This window comes from Osmerus mordax, chromosome 3, assembly GCF_038355195.1.
Source record: "Osmerus mordax isolate fOsmMor3 chromosome 3, fOsmMor3.pri, whole genome shotgun sequence".
Taxonomy (NCBI): domain Eukaryota; kingdom Metazoa; phylum Chordata; class Actinopteri; order Osmeriformes; family Osmeridae; genus Osmerus; species Osmerus mordax.
Window position 1 is genome coordinate 4198000 of NC_090052.1, and position 19202 is coordinate 4217201.

The window sequence follows — 19202 nt, forward strand, 5'->3', positions numbered from 1 at the left end:
CAGTAGAGGTTAAACCCTCCAGAAAGTTATGTTGAAATACTGAAAATGCGTAGGCCTACATGTTATCAAAGTTTAGCGTCTCACAAATCACCCACAAAAGAATCAGTGAAAATAAACGTTCAGAACTGTTATTAAAAAACCTTTTCCCAAAATAGTTTATTTAGACTGGAATTTTCAAAGACTGTGGAGCTAGCGTGGCTGATCACGTTTTAATTACAGTCGGAAATGGCATGCACAGCAATGGCGTCTATAAAAGTATCATGTCACTAATTTTTCCAATTTGTACATGACATCTGTTTTTGGATACGTTTATTCGGTTTAACCTTTACTGTAGATGCGTGAGTTCTAAATATTTCCGACGCTTCCACCAGTTATTTTTACAAAACGGCAGCTAGGTAGCTTTAATTAGCTTCCGTTACCTAGCAACCTAGCATAATACTCGTAGCAATGCTACTACCTGCTAGTGTTACTTGTTAGCCTACTAATTGTACATTTTGAAGCCATACTATAGCGTTTGTCATATAGTTTTTGTCTATCGGAAAATAGTCGGTTGGAATGTTCAGAATCACACATGTGCGACGCTACGATGTGGGGCCGTGCTTTCGAACGATCACATATGTGCAATGCTACTCCTTTAATATCAATATGCTAAAATGATGTACATAAACTACATTAGACTTTCATTTCTGTACAGATTATCCTACCACCGTCACACGGCCTAGCACTGTGTCCCTGGGAAATGATGGTAAAGTAATGAATGACCGTTTAAAACAGTGACAATAATTGTATGAGCCATGGCAACCCTAAAGGGAGTTAGATTAACTAACTAAAGTTTGGGAGGAAGATAGCGCACCAAGACTCCTCCTATACTCCAATCAAGCAAATCGCAAAAGCACGGAAGAATGCGCACCAACTCCAATCAACTTCACACGCATCAGCCTAGCGAAAACACGGAAGAATGCGACCAAACTCCCGGTATCAATTACGAGGCTTGTATAAAGTGTCTTCCGTTGCTCTGATCCTTGTGCTAGCATGTTTTTGTCTTTTGACTTTTCGTGCACCCCGCTGCTGTTCTGCCTGCCGACTGCCGACTCTGCCACCTGCTTCGTTGACGCCGCCTCTGCTGCTCCCGCTCCGCTGCGGTCCGGCTCGCCCGTTCTCCCGGCTCCGGCTGTTCGCCTCCCGCCCTCATGGACGTCCTGGACCTCCACCCGTCCGACGAGGAGTTTCCCTCCCGGCTGGAGCGCCGGTCCCGCCCTCGGCGTTCTGGCCGCGTCCCCGAGGCCTCCGGCCGCTCTTCGTGCGGCGCTGCTCCGACCTCCTCGGCTTCCCCGGTTCCCGCGGCTTCTCCTGCTGGTCCCGTGCGTCGGCCCGACCGCCTCCCGCGGTCTCCGCCCCCCCGGCCTTCCTGCCGGGATCACTCCAGGCGTCCCTCCCGGTCTCGGTGGCTGCCTGCACAGGCCCCGGTTTCTCCTCCTCGCCCTCTCCTCAGCCTTCCCGGCCTCGCCTCTCGCGACCACGGGGGGCCCCGCTTCTCCTCCTCCGCCGGCTCTTCGCGCCGCTCCTCGTCCCTCGCCCCGGGCCTCCCGGCGCTGCCCTCCGATTGGACCGTCGCCGGCCTGCAGCGCCTCCTCCGGGCTCGGGGGCTGCTTTTCAGCCGGTCCGATCCAAAGGCCAGGCTGTTCGCCCTCTGTTTCGGGGAGTCCGTGGGCCGGCGCGCCTCCCCGCTCCGCCCCTCTCTTGCTGCCGGGCGTGGGGTCGTGGCCGGCGCCTTCCTGCCCCCTGCCTTGCCCGCGTCCCTCTTTCCCCTGCCCCCCCTCCCCGCCTCCTCTGTCCCTGCTCCGGCTCCCGCCCTCGCCGACCTTCCTGGGCTGTTTGCGGCGTTCCTCGCCTCTATGGGAGTCAGTTGGCTGAGCGGTGAGGGAGTCGGGCTAGTAATCCGAAGGTTGCCAGTTCGATTCCCGGTCATGCCAACTGACGTTGTGTCCTTGGGCAAGGCACTTCACCCTACTTGCCTTGGGGGAATGTCCCTGTACTTACTGTAAGTCGCTCTGGATAAGAGCGTCTGCTAAATGACTAAATGTAAATGTAAATGTATGGCGCCCCCTTGCCCCGTGCCTGCCCCTGCGTGCCCCGTCCTGGCCGTGCCTGCTCCGGTCCCTGCTCCCCTGACTAGGTGTTCTGTTCTTTCCTCTGCAGATGGCTCCGCTCCGGCCACCCCCCCCCCCTGGCTGCTGCCCTTCCTGCCGGTCCCCTGCCCGCCCCTCCCTTCACGCTGGCCACGGCGCCTCCCCCAGTCCGCCCCGCGGCCCCCTCTGCCTCCTGGCCTTCCCCCGTGTCTTCTGCCCTCCGGGCCGCCATCCTGCTGGGTAACTATGTGGACCTGGCTGACCTTCTCCTCCCCTCCAAGGTTTCCGCCCCCCCCGCCCGTCGCCGGGAGCTCACACCTGCGGAGTTCGCCTACGCCTTCTCCCTGTACCGGAACGTCGTCTGCTCCTCCTTTCCCGGGCGCCGTGCGGAGCTGGACGACGACCTCACCTTGGTCCTGCAGCTCGCCCTGCGGTTCGGGGGCTCCGGCTTCTACACCTACCACGTCCGGTTTGCCTCCGAGGCCGCAGGGCGGCTGCAGCAGTTTAATGAGTCCACCTACTGGGGCGTGCTGGACAGCGAAGCCTACTGCCGGGTCTTCGCGGCCCGGTCCGCCCTGCCCTGTTCCCTGTGCAGCGCCTCCTCTCATCCGTCGCTGGAGTGCACGGTTGCGGCCCGCCCGGCGCCTGCCCCCGGCCCCCCGTCCGGCCTGCCTTCTCCTCCTCCTCCCGCCCCTCCCCACCCCCTCATCCCGCAGCCCCTCATGTCTGGCCCTGCGAACACTGACCGCCGGGGCCGCCCCATCCTGATGCAGAAGGGGCGCATGTTCTGCAATAATTAACGCCGGGTCTTGCTCCTTGTCGTCCTGCCGGAGCCTCCACGTCTGCTCCTTCTGCGGTGGGGCCCACGTCTGCTCCTTCTGCGGTGGGGCCCACTCCCGCTCCTCCTGCTCCCTTGACCCCCCCGGCCGGCCGGCCCCCTGACTGTCTGCCCATTTCTCCACCCCCATCGTCGTCCCTGCCCTGGCTGCGGCCCTCCTCCGCCACCCCGACCCCGCCGCTGTGCAGTTCCTCCTGGACGGCTTGGTCCTAGGCTTCTCCCCCGGCCTGGTGTCCTTGCCCGCTTGCTCTTTTGCCTGCCCAAACCTCCGCTCGGCGCTCGAGGCCCCCGCCGTGGTCTCTGCCCTGTTGGCCAAGGAGGTGTCTCAGGGCTTCATGATTGGCCCGTTCGCCTCTCCCCCGTTCCCTGTCTACCGGGTGAGCCCCATCGGCGTCGCCACCCGGAAGTACTCGGGCAAGCAGAGGCTCGTGATTGACCTCTCTGCTCCCCGTCGCGGCCCCGGACTACTCCCTGGCTTACACCACCATCGACCACGCCATCTCCCTCATCCGCCTGGCCGGCCGCGGAGCCTGGCTGGCGAAGGCCGACATCACGACCGCCTTCAAGGTCCTTCCCATCCACCCAGACTACTGGGCTTTCTTTGGGGTCTGCTGGGAGGATTCCTACTACTTTGCCGTCCGACTGGCATTCGGCTGCAAAAGCAGCCCACGCTTCGACTGCCTCTCCGAAGCACTCTGCTGGATCCTCCTCAATGAGTCCAAGGTTCCCTTCTTAGTCCATCTCCTGGACGACTTCCTCACCATCGGACCCCTTCATCCCCACCGGCGCAAGGCCTCCACGCTCTCACCACGGTGTTCTCACAACTGGGTGTCCCCCTCTCCCTGGAAAAGACAGAAGGGTCAGCTACAACACTGGAGTTCCTCGGTATCACACTGGACACCAAGCGCCAACTCCTCTCCCTTCTCGGCCATCTGAACTACGCCCTCCGCATCATCCCCCAAGGCCGCTCCTTCATTTCCCACCTCCTCCTCCTGGCTTCATCCGTACAGTCGCTCCACCACACCATCACACTGGACGCTTCCTGTCTCATGGAGTTGGAGCTCTGGCATCATCTCCTTTCCCACTGGAACGGCATCACTTTCTTTTATAACGATCTCATATCCAACCCCAACGACGTGCAGCTCTTCACCGACGCCGCCCCCTCTTCTGTTTTCGGCTGCTATTATAACGGCCGCTGGTTCTCCTCCCCATGGCCTTCCAAGTTCCCTTCTTGCCCTTCTCCCTCACCGGCCCCCTCATCTGCACTTCACGAGGTCTACCTCATCATCGCCGCCCTCCTCTGGGGCCATGAATGGTCACGCCAATCCATCCTCATCCACTCCGACAACACTGCCGTCGTCTCCTGGATCAACAAAGGCCGATCAGACTCCATCACCGCCATGCCCTTCATCCGTCGCCTCACCTGGCTTTCAGTCACACATCAGTTCATAATCAGAGCCGCTCACATCCCCGGTCACCACAACACCATTGCCGACTCTCTCTCTCGTCTCTCCCTGCAGAAATTCAGGCGCTTGGCCCCAGAGGCGGACCCCCTTCCCACTCCGGTCCCTCCGTATTCCTATACGATCTTCCCGTAACGGCACCCCTCCACGACCTCCACCTCCATACCCAGGACGTCATCCTCCAAGGTCTGTCCCCCCGTACACTCTCCACCTACTGGACAGCCTGGAAAAGCTTCAGGTCCTTCCACACCATTCACCACCTCACATTCCCCTCATTCAACCTCCTTTCCATCACCAGCTTCATCTCATACGCTCACTCGCACCTCTCTATCCGCACTTCCACCATCCACACATACCTCAGCGGCATCAACTTCTTCTGCAAGTTGTTCTCCGGTTCCCCCTGCACAGCCATCTCCAACAGCCAGACCTCCCTTCTCATGAAGGGTCTGAAGCGCCTGGAACCCCGCTCTCCCTCTGCACGACTCCCCCTCACTGCCGACCTACTAGCCGCCTGCATCACCACACTGCGGTCTGGCTACTCCTCCCCTTCCACTGACTCCATCCTGGAGGCTATGTTTCTTCGGCTTTCTGAGGTGCTCCGAATTCACGTCCACCTCCTCCACTTTCGACCCTTCTGCTCACCCATGCGTCTCTGACATCACCCTACACTCCCCCGACACACTCATTTTCTCTCTGAAACGCAGCAAGACCAATCAGAGTGGGCCCGCAGTTCCCATCTACCATCCCACCCAGCTACCAGCCCAGCTTCAATAAAAGCTATCTATTCAATCGATGGTGTGATTACTGAACTCGTGAAAGGCTGTTTTGAAACAAAAGCATGACTTAAAACTTTTGCATCACCAGATTCCATACCCTAGATGTCAACTCTGGTCTGGTGGAGGTGAACCCATTGGGGGCCCAGGAAAACAGAACTGACTCACCTTCTCAAGAGTATGACTTTAACATCGTTCATCCAGTGAAATGTTTTTTTTTTATTGAGTACAAATCTGAGGATGGGCAGTATTTTTGTGAACCAATCTTCATAATAGTTGGTAAATGCAAAAAGAGCCCATCCTGTGTGTGTTGGGTGTCTGGTTTTGGAGAGAGGCCCTCTCTTACTGGATGATAAATGTAAGAACCTTAAGGTTCCTTTTATAAACAGTATTTCGCAAACCTGGACTTTGTGTTCACAAAAAATGTTCACCTTTATTGGAACATTTCATATGAATCATCTTAGACCAACAGATCAATGATCAGTAAATATGCAGGATGAAAAAGATAAATGAAGATAATGGAATACAAACACAGCCTGATATGTCTCTGTGGTTTTATTTGCCCTGTAAAACGAACATGTGTCTTTTTTTCCATGTCTAATCATATAGCCTATAATTTTGAAGAAACCCAAATTACTATAAAGAGGAGTTGTATTTCAATTCAGTTTTTGTCAAAGTGTTTTGTGTTTCTCCAGTAAAAAAGAAACCTGAGAAACAAACACCTCTCACCAAATGATCAACATTATGCAAAGTGGCCCATTATGACAGACAAAAGATTTCATTTATATGTGAAAGCTGCAGATCTCCTACTGGCCAATCATACTTGAATATGGGCGGAGACTAGACAGAGGAGACACCTTAAGGCTCCAGAGAGACTACAGAGAGAGACTCAACCAGAGAGACTACAGAGAGAGACTCAACCAGAAACAGCAGTAACCAGACAGAGAATCAACCAGAGAGAAACAAGCTTCCAGAGACTAGATACAGGATCCTGAGAAACCAGACAGAGAACAAAGAGAGAGCTGAGTTATGGAGACACATCACTGTGACACATGTGGGAAGAGCCTTTCCTCATCCAGTAACCTCAAGAAGCACATGAGGATCCACACTAGAGAGAAGCCCTACAGCTGTGACCTTTGTGGTAAAACCTTTAGCCGGGCTGACACTTTCAGAGCTCATAGCAGGATCCACACCGGAGAGAAGCCCTACAGCTGTGACCTCTGTGGTAAAACCTTTAGTCAGGCTGGGAATTTCAGAGCTCATAGCAGGATCCACACTGGAGAGAAGCCCTACAGCTGTGACCTCTGTGGTAAAACCTTTAGACAGGCTGGAGATTTAACAGTTCACAGCAGGATCCACACTGGAGAGAAGCCCTACAGCTGTGAACTTTGTGGTAAAACCTTTAGACAGGCTGGGGATTTAACAACTCACTGCAGAATCCACACTGGAGAGAAGCCCTACAGCTGTGACCTCTGTGGTAAAACCTTTAGTCAGGCTGGGCATTCCAGAGCTCATAGCAGGATCCACACTGGAGAGAAGCCCTACAGCTGTGACCTCTGTGGTAAAACCTTTAGACAAACTGGGGAATTGACCACTCACCGCAGAATCCACACTGGAGAGAAGCCCTATAGCTGTGACCTCTGTGGTAAAACCTTTAGAAAGGCTGGGGATTTAACAACTCACCGCAGAATCCATACTGGAGAGAAGCCCTACAGCTGTGACCTTTGTGGTAAAACCTTTAATCAGGCTGGGCATTTCAGAGCTCATAGCAGGATCCACACTGGAGAGAAGCCCTACAGCTGTGACCTCTGTGGTAAAACCTTTAGACAAACTGGGGAATTGACAACTCACCGCAGAATACACACTGGAGAGAAGCCCTACAGCTGTGACCTCTGTGGTAAAACCTTTAGTCAGGCTGGGAATTTCAGAGCTCATAGCAGGATCCACACTGGAGAGAAGCCCTACAGCTGTGACCTCTGTGGTAAAACCTTTAGACAGGCTGGAGATTTAACAGTTCACAGCAGGATCCACACTGGAGAGAAGCCCTACAGCTGTGAACTTTGTGGTAAAACCTTTAGACAGGCTGGGGATTTAACAACTCACTGCAGAATCCACACTGGAGAGAAGCCTTACAGCTGTGACCTCTGTGGTAAAACCTTTAGTCAGGCTGGGCATTCCAGAGCTCATAGCAGGATCCACACTGGAGAGAAGCCCTACAGCTGTGACCTCTGTGGTAAAACCTTTAGACAAACTGGGGAATTGACCACTCACCGCAGAATCCACACTGGAGAGAAGCCCTATAGCTGTGACCTCTGTGGTAAAACCTTTAGAAAGGCTGGGGATTTAACAACTCACCGCAGAATCCATACTGGAGAGAAGCCCTACAGCTGTGACCTCTGTGGTAAAACCTTTAGCCATGCAAGCAATTTCACAACTCACCGCAAATTCCACACAGGAGAGAAGCCCTAACGCTGTGACCTCTGTGGTAAAACCTTTATCCAGGCTCGTGGTTTCACAGCTCACTGCAGGATCCACACTGGAGAGAAGCCCTACAGCTGTGACCTCTGTGGTAAAACCTTTAGACAGGCCGGCCATTTCAGAGCTCACTGCAGGACCCACACAGAAGAGAAGATCTAAGCAACACACACTGACTGTTTATGTCAAACAAATAACATATTGAAGTTTCTTGCATATCTATGATAGAAAAACCAATGGGGTGAAGTTGTCCCAGCAGTCACCACCTGAGAGAACTTCTGTATGACCCACAGCTGGAAGAACTACTGGCCTGTACCTACTGGGACAGCACATGCAGTAACACCAGATCTACAGTCCAACATGACAGGACACAGGGAAGATTCTCTACCCCTGTAACAATGGAGGGGCAGCTGTGTCAGACTGGGTAGAATCTTGGTAAACACTGGCTGACACCTTTCAGTTTTGAAGCATACATTTGAAATTTCTTAAGAAACCCATCAAGGTGCTCAATATTAATTTCTGGTTGACCTCTGTTTATCTCAATAGCCCTTCAGAGTGTCTGTGTGTTTCACCCATTTGTTGAGTACGATTGGTTGTTTTTGTTTTAACTACAAGACCTGTTGAGGGTCATGCAGGTTGTTATTGAAACTGTATCTGTAATTTAAGGAAAACAATACTTCGTAGTTCTGATGAACACCGATAATAGTGTCAATACTGAAGGATTGTTAAGGATTTGACCATTAGTACCCTTAAGCTTTGGAAAGACTTGTCTGAGGGCATTACATTATATTTCATTCACTGTACGTCACACTAAATACACCAGATAGTGCACAAAAAAAGTACAGCAGAAAATCAAGAACCAGAACAAGCAAGACAGGCAAAAATGAAACCTTATTTTTTTATTGTTGTTTACTATATTAGTGTTTATAGTTTCATGATCATGTTTTTTTGATTATCTAATTAAAGTCTTCATTTTGACACCATACATTCAGAGTCAAGTTCCTCTATGGATACAATGTTTTAATATCATTTTTTGTTAAGTTTAACCTTTTTATTTACATATCAGACTTTTGAAAAGTATACAACAATAATGATTCCGGGTTGATCATTTCTAGTTAGCAAAAATAAATAAATAGAAATCTCAATGAATACAAATTTTACATCATGCATTTAGAGCAAGACATTTGCCATTTTAATTACCCTTATTGGTACTTTATCATTTGACTTGATACAAACCACGCACTGCATACAAATGAGTGTTCTTTACATTCTCTGCCTAATTAACTCCAAAGATGAAATAGATCCCCAGTAGGGCACCAACTCCCATTGAGATGTCCTCTACCTTTCCAATGTCCTTTCCATCCATGTGAAGACAAATTTCACATTCAGCACTTAAGGGGTTCCCACTCACGAGCAGCATTGGGGTAGGAGCCTTTGCTATCTAAAGCCCACAACAAATACAGTATCTTACATGAATACATGACATTTACACTGTGGTTTTCAAGCAGTCTCCTTTTTATTGGACTGAATTACAGAATTAGTCAGTGCATCTGATTGGAAAGTTAGCTGAACATCAATTATATTACACTATAGTACGTATTGTGTAGGCTAATAATATAGCGCATAATTTTGAAGAAAACCAAATTACTATACATTTACATTTAGTCAAGTAGGGTGAAGTGCCTTGCCCAAGGACACAACGTCAGTTGGCACACCGGGAATCGAACTGGCAACCTTCGGATTACTAGTCCGACTCCCTCACCGCTCAGCCATCTGACTCACTATAAAGAGGAGTTGTATGCCAAATAAGTTTGTCAAAGTGTTTTGTGTTTCTCCAGTAAAAAAATAAACCTGACAAACATACACTTCTCACCAAATGATTACATATGCAAAGTGGCCCATTTTGACAGACAATAGATGTCATTTATATGTGAAAGCTGCAGATCTCCTACTGGCCAATCATACTTGATCATGGCAGAACCCCCGCAAAGCAGCTGGGCCGGACTCTGTCTCTCCAGCCACCCTCAAGCACTGCGCTGACCAGCTGTCTCCGGTGTTTACCCACATCTTTAACACCTCCCTTGAGACATGCCATGTGCCAGCCTGTCTCAAGTCCTCCACCATCATCCCTGTGCCCAAAAAGCCAAGGCCAACAGGACATAATGACTACAGACCCGTCGCCCTGACCTCTGTGGTAATGAAGTCTTTCGAGCGCCTGGTGCTGGCACACCTTAAATCCATCACTGACCCTCTACTGGACCCCCTGCAGTTTGCCTACAGAGCCAACAGGTCTGTGGACGATGCAGTTAACATGGCCCTCCACTTCACCCTACAGCACCTGGACTCCCCAGCATCCTATGCCAGGATCCTGTTTGTGGACTTCAGCTCTGCCTTCAACACCATCATCCCCGCCCTGCTTCAGGACAAGCTCTCCCAGCTGAACGTGCCTGATTCCACCTGCAGGTGGATCACAGACTTCCTGTCTGACAGGAAGCAGTGCGTTAAGCTGGGAACACAAGTCTCTGACTCCCGGTCCATCAGCACCGGATCACCTCAGGGCTGCGTCCTTTCTCCTCTGCTCTTCTCCCTGTACACCAACAGTTGCACCTCCAGTCATCCGTCCGTCAAACTCCTGAAGTTTGCGGACGACACCACCCTTATTGGGCTCATCTCTGGTGGAGACGAGTCTGATTATAGGTGGGAAGCGGCCAACCTGGTGACCTGGTGCAGCCAGAACAACTTAGAGCTCAATGCTCTTAAGACAGTGGAGATGGTTGTGGACTTCAGGAGGAACACAGCCCCACTCACCCCCATCACCCTGTGTGACTCCCCAGTCAACACTGTGGAGTCCTTCCGCTTCCTGGGCACTATCCTCTCCCAGGACCTCAAGTGGGAACTGAACATCAGCTCCCTCATCAAGAAAGCACAACAGAGGATGTACTTCCTTCGGCAGCTGAAGAAGTTCAACCTGCCAAAGACAATGATGGTGCACTTCTACTCAGCCATCATTGAGTCCATCCTCACCTCCTCCATCACCGTCTGGTACGCTGCTGCCACTGCCAAGGACAAGAGCAGACTGCAGCGTATCATCCGTACTGCTGAGAAGGTGATTGGCTGCAATCTGCCTACCCTCGAGGACCTGCACACCTCGAGGACCCTGAGGCGAGCGAGGAAGATTGTGGCCGACTCCTCCCACCCTGGACACTCCCTGTTTCAGTCACTCCCCTCCGGCAGAAGGCTGCGGTCCATCAGGACCAATACCTCACGCCACAAAAACAGTTTCTTCCCTTCCGCTGTTGGCCTCTTCAACAAGGCCAAGGGACCACACTGACTCAAATGACTTATTGCTTAAAACACACTGCTTTTGCACTGCACCACAACATGGTATCTTGTACATTTGTATTTTTTGTAATATTTGTATTTTTGTATTTTTATATTGTAATTTACGGCAACTTATATTTATCCCACTTAGTACTGCTAGTTTATGTACCCTTAGTATAGTTAGTCCACATATTTAAATTTTAGGTATATGTTTATTGTATGCACCTCCTGCCAAAGCAAATTCCTTGTCTGTGCAAACTTTCATGGCGAATAAATCCCTTTCTGATTCTGATGGGTGGAGACTTGACACAGAAGACTCCTTAAGGCTCCAGAGAGACTACAGACACTCAACCAGAGAGACTACAGAGACTCAACCAGAGAGAGACTCAACCAGAAACAGCAGTAACCAGACAGAGAATCAACCAGAGATAAACAAGCTTCCAGAGACTAGATACAGGATCCAGAGAGACCAGACAGAGAACAAAGAGAGAGCTGAGTTATGGAGACACATCACTGTGACACATGTGGGAAGAGCCTTTCTTTATCCAGAAGCCTCAGGAAGCACATGAGGATCCACACTGGAGAGAAGCCTTCACAAGCATTCACAGCTGTGACCTCCGGGTAAAACCTTTAGCCATGCTAGCAGTTACAGAGATCACCGCAGGATCCACACAGGAGAGAAGCCCTACAGCTGTGACCTGTGTGGTAAAAACTTTAGACAGACTTGGGAATGTAAAGCTCACCACAGAATCCACACAGGAGAGAATCCCTACAGCTGTGACCTCTGTGGTAAAACCTCAAAATCTCAGACGTCACCGCATGTCCCACACTAAAGAGAAGCCCTAAGCAGCCCACACTGACTATTTATGTCAAACAAATGACCTATTGAAGACTTTCTTGCACATCTATGATATAAAAACCTAGGGGGTGAAGTTCTCCCAGCAGTCACCCCCTGAGAGAACTTCTTTATGACCCACAGATGGAAGAACTACTGGCCTGCACCTACTGGGACAGCACATGCAGAAGATCAATAACCAGAACAAGCAAGACAGTCAAGAATTATACCTTATTTTGTATTGTTGTTTACCTTATTATAGTGTTCATAGTTTCATGCTCATGTTGTTATTGATTATATAATTAAAGTCTTCATTTTGACACCATACTTTCAGAGTCAAGTTCCTCTGTGGATACAATGTTGTACAATTTAATATCATTTTTTGTTAAGTTTGGCAACTGAAGTGTTGAGATACACAACTCATTAATGATTTTCACAGCTGTAGGTTGGCACGCAAGAATGGCATCCTCCTGCCACGCCCAGGCAGATGCTGGCACTCTGATTGATCCACAAGGCAACATACACACACACACTAGTCGTCCTACTAAATAAATCTTAATCTTTGATACAAAATAAAACCATGTGGGAAACCCACCCTGAAATGGAATATCTAAAGAATACTAAGTGGCGGCATCACTTACCCACTCGTCATCGTCCACACCCTGGAAGGACTCCTGTGGAAGAGGGTCGTCCATGTTCCCCAGCTTCGCCACCATGGCGCTCAGCAACTGGAACACACACACACAAAGCAGTAAAAAATCAAAAGGTCACCAAAATGCTTAAACCAATCATAAAGAACACACAGACTCAGGGTAGATGAACGCACCTCATCTTTCTTCTGCTCATCAGTCTTCTCCAGAGAGGGCAGGCACTTCCTCACTGGGGCCTCCTTGGGAGCCTCGCTCACTGACACACAGACACACAAAACAGCGTCATAAAACATGGGAAGGTTCACTAACGGGGCTGCATGGGTGGCTGTAAAACAGTATACATTATAGATACTGTTTATGAAGTATGTTGGTGATATCTTCCTTAAATTAGTGTTGTGTCTTTTCTGTGTGTGCCCAGCCTATCACCAAGAGCCATAGGGGCTCATGCTGAGGAGCTTGGATGGGGGGGTTGGCTAAACGTGATAATAATTGCAGTATTAGTAGTGCTGTTTCGTTTCAATGGGTCTAATATTTAAGTTGAGTGCTCAAAAGCTTCATGAATTTATTTTCTATTTAGTAATTCTCCGTTTTGAAATAGAACTTGAGACACACGCAATAGAGTATATTATTATCATTGGATTTAAAACTTTGCAATTCCAATCCAAAGTCATTTTATAGTTAATTTGCATGCGTATTGTGTAGGCTAATCATATAGCCTATCATTTTGAAGAAAACCAAATTAGTATAAAGAGTAGTTGTATGCCAAAGAAGTTTTGTCACAGTGTTTTGTGTTTCTCCAGTAAAAATAAACCTGAGAAACATACATACTTTACCCTTTTAAAGTTGGTAACGGGGTCCGGCAGGGCGGTATATTATCCCCAGCCCTGTTTAATATCTATATGGACGACCTTTCCAGGCAGCTGGGGGGATGCAGAACAGGTTGTATGATAGGTGATTCCCTGGTCAACCACTTTATGTATGCTGATGACCTAGCTTTACTATCCCCTAGTAGCAGCGGGTTTCAACAGCTGCTTAACATCTGCTCTAATTATGGGGTTGATTTTGATGTTCAATATAATGCCAAGAAGAGCGTGGTAATGGTCTGTAGAACTAAGGATGACATGGATATTAAGTTCCCTGCCTTTAGACTTTCTGGGCAAACTCTGGGGGGGTCCAATAGTACCAAATACTTAGGGCACATTATTACAGACACATTGAAGATGATGCCGACATGTTCAGACAGAGGAGATTGCTCTAATGTCCAAGCTAACATGCTGGTTAGAAAATTCCACCACTGTACACTTGACGTTAAAATTAATTTGTTTAGAGCCTACTGCACCCCTCTCTATACAGCTCCACTCTGGGTGAATTACAAGAAAGAGAGCTTGCGTAAATTGAAAGTAGCCTATAATTACTGTCTTAGGATACTCCTGAAGAAACCCAGGAGTACTAGAGCCAGTGAGCTGTTCTACAATGTGGGTCTAACCACCTTCGTGGCCTTGTTGAGGAATCTTACTTTTAAGTTTATGAGTCGGCTTGACCACTCTGCAAATTTTATAAGTGATCTGATGACAGACCCTGGCCGTAGCCCTGTCAAGTACACCTCTAAGATCTGGGAACACTGGCATGAGTGAAGAGACAGAGAAGACTCCTTAAGGCTCCAGGGAGACTACAAAGAGACTCAACCAGAGAGAGACTCAACTAGAAACAGCAGTAACCAGACAGAGGATCAACCAGAGAGAGACAATCTCCCAGAGACCAGATACAGGATCCAGTGAGACCAAACAGAGAACAAAGAGAGAGCTGGGTTATGGAGACACATCACTGTGACACATGTGGGAAGAGCCTTTCGTCATCCAGTAACCTCAAGAAGCACATGAGGATCCACACTGGAGAGAAGCCCTACAGCTGTGACCTCTGTGGTAAAACTTTTAGACAGACTGGGGATTTAACAGTTCACCACAGAATCCACACTGGAGAGAAGCCCTATAGCTGTGACCTCTGTGGTAAAACCTTTAGCCGGGCTGACCATTTCAGAGCTCACTGCAGGACCCACACAGAAGAGAATATATAACCAGCACAAACATTTTTTATTTTTGTTTACTTCACTAGATACAATGTTGTACAATGTAATATCATTTTTTGTTAAGTTTGGCAACTGAAGTGTTGAGATACACAACTCATTAATGATTTTCTCTTTTAGAGAGAACCATTGAGTGTCCCAGCTGTGAATGATTTTATGAGGCAAGACTTGCCCCCAACAAACCTACCCATGAAGTTCGTTCAGCGTCAATGCACCCCTTCAGCCCTGTATTGAATGATGGAGAATAAAACATTATGGTCTTTGGTCAAATTGAAAATTCAGTAAAATCGTCTGTGGCAGTTGTTTGTCGTTTGAATTCTGTCATTTTTGCCCTTGCCTGAGACTGCAAACAATACAGGTGTTGTAACGAAATCGGTGACCTATCGAAAACAGATTAGCAAAACTGGCAAGCAACAACAAAGAATTACAATTGGTTTAGCACATTTGTTCGTACTCAAATCACAAAACTCTTAGCACACACTTAACACAAGTCTGTGATTAAACTGGATACTTTTTGATTGCTTTCACACAGAATGACTTGAATGACTGCAATATTTGTGTTAAATCATTATAGTTACATTTCGTGAGACAGCGTAGTTCTGCCAGGAAAATTAGCTATCGATGAGCCATATTGTTGTTGACCCTTTACCTCAAAAGTCAGATTTACATAACGGTCTGGCGGCTGGCGCACACCTGCAAGGATCACAATGTAGACTTACAATGTAAATGGGTGTGTGAGTGTTGCCTATGAGTATAATTCACAGCACAGAATAGAATCTCAATGAGTTGTCAGTGAGTAGGCCTACATGAGCATCTGGTGCATAATCACACATTAAGTCGCGGACCCATCAGGATAGGACTGATGAGTGGAGCATCAGGGAGTCAGGTGGCTGAGCGGTTAGAGAATCGGGCTAGTAATCAGAAGGCCGCTGGTTCGATTCCCGGCCGTGTCATATGACGTTGTGTCCTTGGGCAAGGCACTTCAACATACTTGCCTCGGGGGGAATGTCCCTGTACTTACTGTAAGTCGCTCTGGATAAGAGCGTCTGATAAATTACTAAATGTAAATGCATAACACCAAAAACAAAATAGCCTGTGGCTGTCTTGATTTACTACCGAGTGGTGCAGCTCAGGCTACTGCTCTCATCTAGTGTTAGACTGTGGTAATGCACCCAACCACACTACTCCCATATAACCAGTGGAATAAATCGTTTTCACAAAGTGCAGTGATACACGTCCCGTCACAGCAATTTAAAATGTTCTAGAAGAGGGGTTTTGTGTTGGCCTCAGAGGCATGTATACCAGAACATGACATCGAGACATGTTATCATTCTTCATGTTGAATTTACACTCACACAGAGAAGCCTGACTCACCTTCTGAAAGCTATGACTTTACCTTCGTTCATCCAGCTTCATAGAGAGAACCCAATGACATGGTTTTTGTTTTTTTTATTGAGTAAAAATCTGAGGATGGGCAGTATTTTTGTGAGTCAATGTTTGTAATAGTTGGTAAATGCAAAAAGAGCCCAGCCTGTGTGTGTTGGGCGTCTGGTTTTGGAGAGAGGCCCTCTCTTACTGGAGGATAAATGTAAGAGTAGGGAGAGGTTGAGAAAGGTGGGCCATTTGGCTGGTCCTTCTCCCTCCCCCGGGGAGAGGAGACGCCAGGTCTGGTATCAGCCCTTTGAGGCTTATCCAGAAAGATAGTGGAGTTGTATGAGGCATCATATAATGCAATCAGAGGTTCTTGATCAGAAATAGCTGTGTTGAAGGTTTGACTCTATGCTACAGATGAAATAGATCCCCAGTTGGGCACCAACTCCCACTGAGATGTCCTCTACCTTTGCAATGTCCTTTCCATCCATATGTAGTCAAATGTCACATTCAGCACAGAAGGGGTTCCCACTCACGCATGGGCGTTGCTTTAGGGGGGGACGCTCGGTAGTACCCACCAATATTTTAAGGTGACAAAATTGTCCCCACCAATATTTTAGCGAACTACTTTGTGCTGCTATTTGGATCGATTCCAACGACCAGGACAAGAAACGTTGTCATTTGATTGAACCCGAAGCGGGGAGGGTTGATATAATTAATCATTACTTGATTAATAATATCAAAATAACACTGTATACAATATGCTAGGAGGGTTAAACTTGCTAGCCATAGGATATGCTACAAAATGAATGAACCATTTTGTATGCAGGAAAGACAGCTTCAAACCACTACAGATGTAGAGGAGGCTAATGAAACAGCATCAGGTCTTCAGGTGAGGTTCTAATTAGCCTATGTCAAATTGTCAATTCATTTGGAGTTATCAGCATTGCTTTTTTGTTTTAGATTGCTCAACCAATAATCATATTTATTCAAGCATGGACTATTTTAGGGAGTCAGGTGGCTGTATGGTGGTTAGGGAGTCGGGCTAGTAATCTGAAGGTTACCGGTTTAATTCCCGGCTGTGCAAAATGATGTTGTGTCCTTGGGCAAGGCACTTCACCCTACTTGCCTCGGGAAGAATGTCCTTGTACTTACTGTAATTCGCTCTGGATAAGAGCGTCTACTAAATGTAAATGTATTTGATTATTTATAGGAGTAACCCAGTAAAGATGCTGTTAGGTTTAACTAGTTTAACTTTAGAGTACTATAAACACAAGAGCCTGTTGTCTAAACAAAACGCAAAAAGAATCACTATCTTACATTTAGTCATTTAGCAGACTTGCCCAAGGACACAACGTCAGTTGGCAACCGGGAATCGAACTGGCAACCTTCGGATTACTAGCCCGATTCCCTCACCGCTCAGCCACCTGACTCCCGTCTTCTAGTCACTAAAAGTTCACTTCTCAGCCTTGGGGTGGTGGGCGGGTGTCCCCACCAAATCTGAGACCAAACCTACGCCCTTGCACTCACGAGCAGCACAGGGGTCTTTGCCATTTATGAAAAGCCCACAACAAATACAGTATCTTACATGAATACATGACATTTAAACTGTGGTGTTCTAGCACTCTCTGTTTTATTGAACTGAATTAAAGAATTAGTCAGTGCCCCCGATTGGAAGGTTATCTGAACATCAATGATATTACACTATAATACGTATTGTGTAGGCTAATCATATAGTCTATCATTTTGAAGAAAACCAAATTACTATACAGAGGAGTTGTATGCCAAATACGTTTTGTCACAGTGTTTTGTGTTTCACCAAAAAAATGAACCTGAGAAACACACACCTCTCACCAAATGATCCAACATTACATATGCAAAGTGGCCCATTATGACAGACAAAAGATGTAATTTATATGTGAAAGCTGCAGATCTCCTACTGGCCAATCATACTTGATCATGGGCGGAGACAGGACAGGGGAGACACCTTAAGGCTCCACAAAGACTACAGACAGAGACTCAACCAGATAGACTACAGAGACTCAACCAGAGAGACTACAGAGAGACATAACCAGACACAGCAGTAACCAGATAGAAACAAGCTTCCAGAGACTAGATGCGGGATCCAGAAAGACCATACAGAGAAGCAAGAGAGAGCTGAATAATGGTGACACATCACTGTGATACATGTGGGAAGAGCCTTTCCTCATCCATTAGCCTCAAGAAGCACATGAGGATCCACACAGGAGAGAAGCCCTACAGCTGTGACCTCTGTGGTAAAACCTTTAGCCAGGCTAGCAGTTTCAGAGTTCACAGCAGGATCCACACTGGAGAGAGGCCCTACAGCTGTGACCTTTGTGGTAAAACCTTTAGCCGGGCTGACACTTTCAGAGCTCATAGCAGGATCCACACCGGAGAGAAGCCCTACAGCTGTGATCTCTGTGGTAAAACCTTTAGCCATGGAAGCAGTTTCACAGCTCACTGCAGGATCCACACTGGAGAGAAGCCCTACAGCTGTGACCTCTGTGGTAAAACCTTTAGGCATGCTAGTGGTTTGACAGCTCACTGCAGGATCCACACGGGAGAGAAGCCTTATAGCTGTGACCTCTGTGGTAAAACCTTTAGACAGACTTGGGAATTAACAGTTCACCACAGAATCCACACTGGAGAGAAGCCCTACAGCTGTGACCTCTGTGATAAAACATTTAGACAGGCTGGCCATTTCAGAGCTCATAGCAGGATCCACACTGGAGAGAAGCCCTACAGCTGTGACCTATGTGGTCAAACATTTAGCCGTGCTAACCATTACACTGATCACCGCAGGATCCACACAGGAGAAAAGCCCTACAGCTGTGACCTCTGTGTTAAAACCTTTAGCCGTGCTAGCAGTTATGCAGTTCACCGCAGGATCCACACTGGAGAGAAGCCCTACAGCTGTGACTTCTGTGGTAAAACCTTTAGTCAGACTGGGGATTTAACAGTTCACCACAGAATCCACACTGGAGAGAAGCCCTACAGCTGTGACCTCTGTGGTAAAACCTTTAGCCGGGCTGACCATTTCAGAGCTCACTGCAGGACCCACACAGAAGAGAATATATAACCAGCACACACATTTTTTATTTTTGTTTACTTTATTATAGTTTCATGATCATGTTTTTTTGATTATCTAAATAAAGTCTTATTTAGAGTCATTTTGACACCATACTTTCAGAGTCAAGTGCCTCTATAGATACAATGTTGTACAATGTAATATCATTTTTTGTT

At 48.0% G+C, this 19202-nt stretch overlaps 1 pseudogene; it reads left to right on the forward strand.

Moving 5' to 3' along the window:
• Positions 1-19202, forward strand: part of LOC136940949 (zinc finger protein 721-like) — a 77356-nt pseudogene that overhangs the window by 24191 nt on the left and 33963 nt on the right.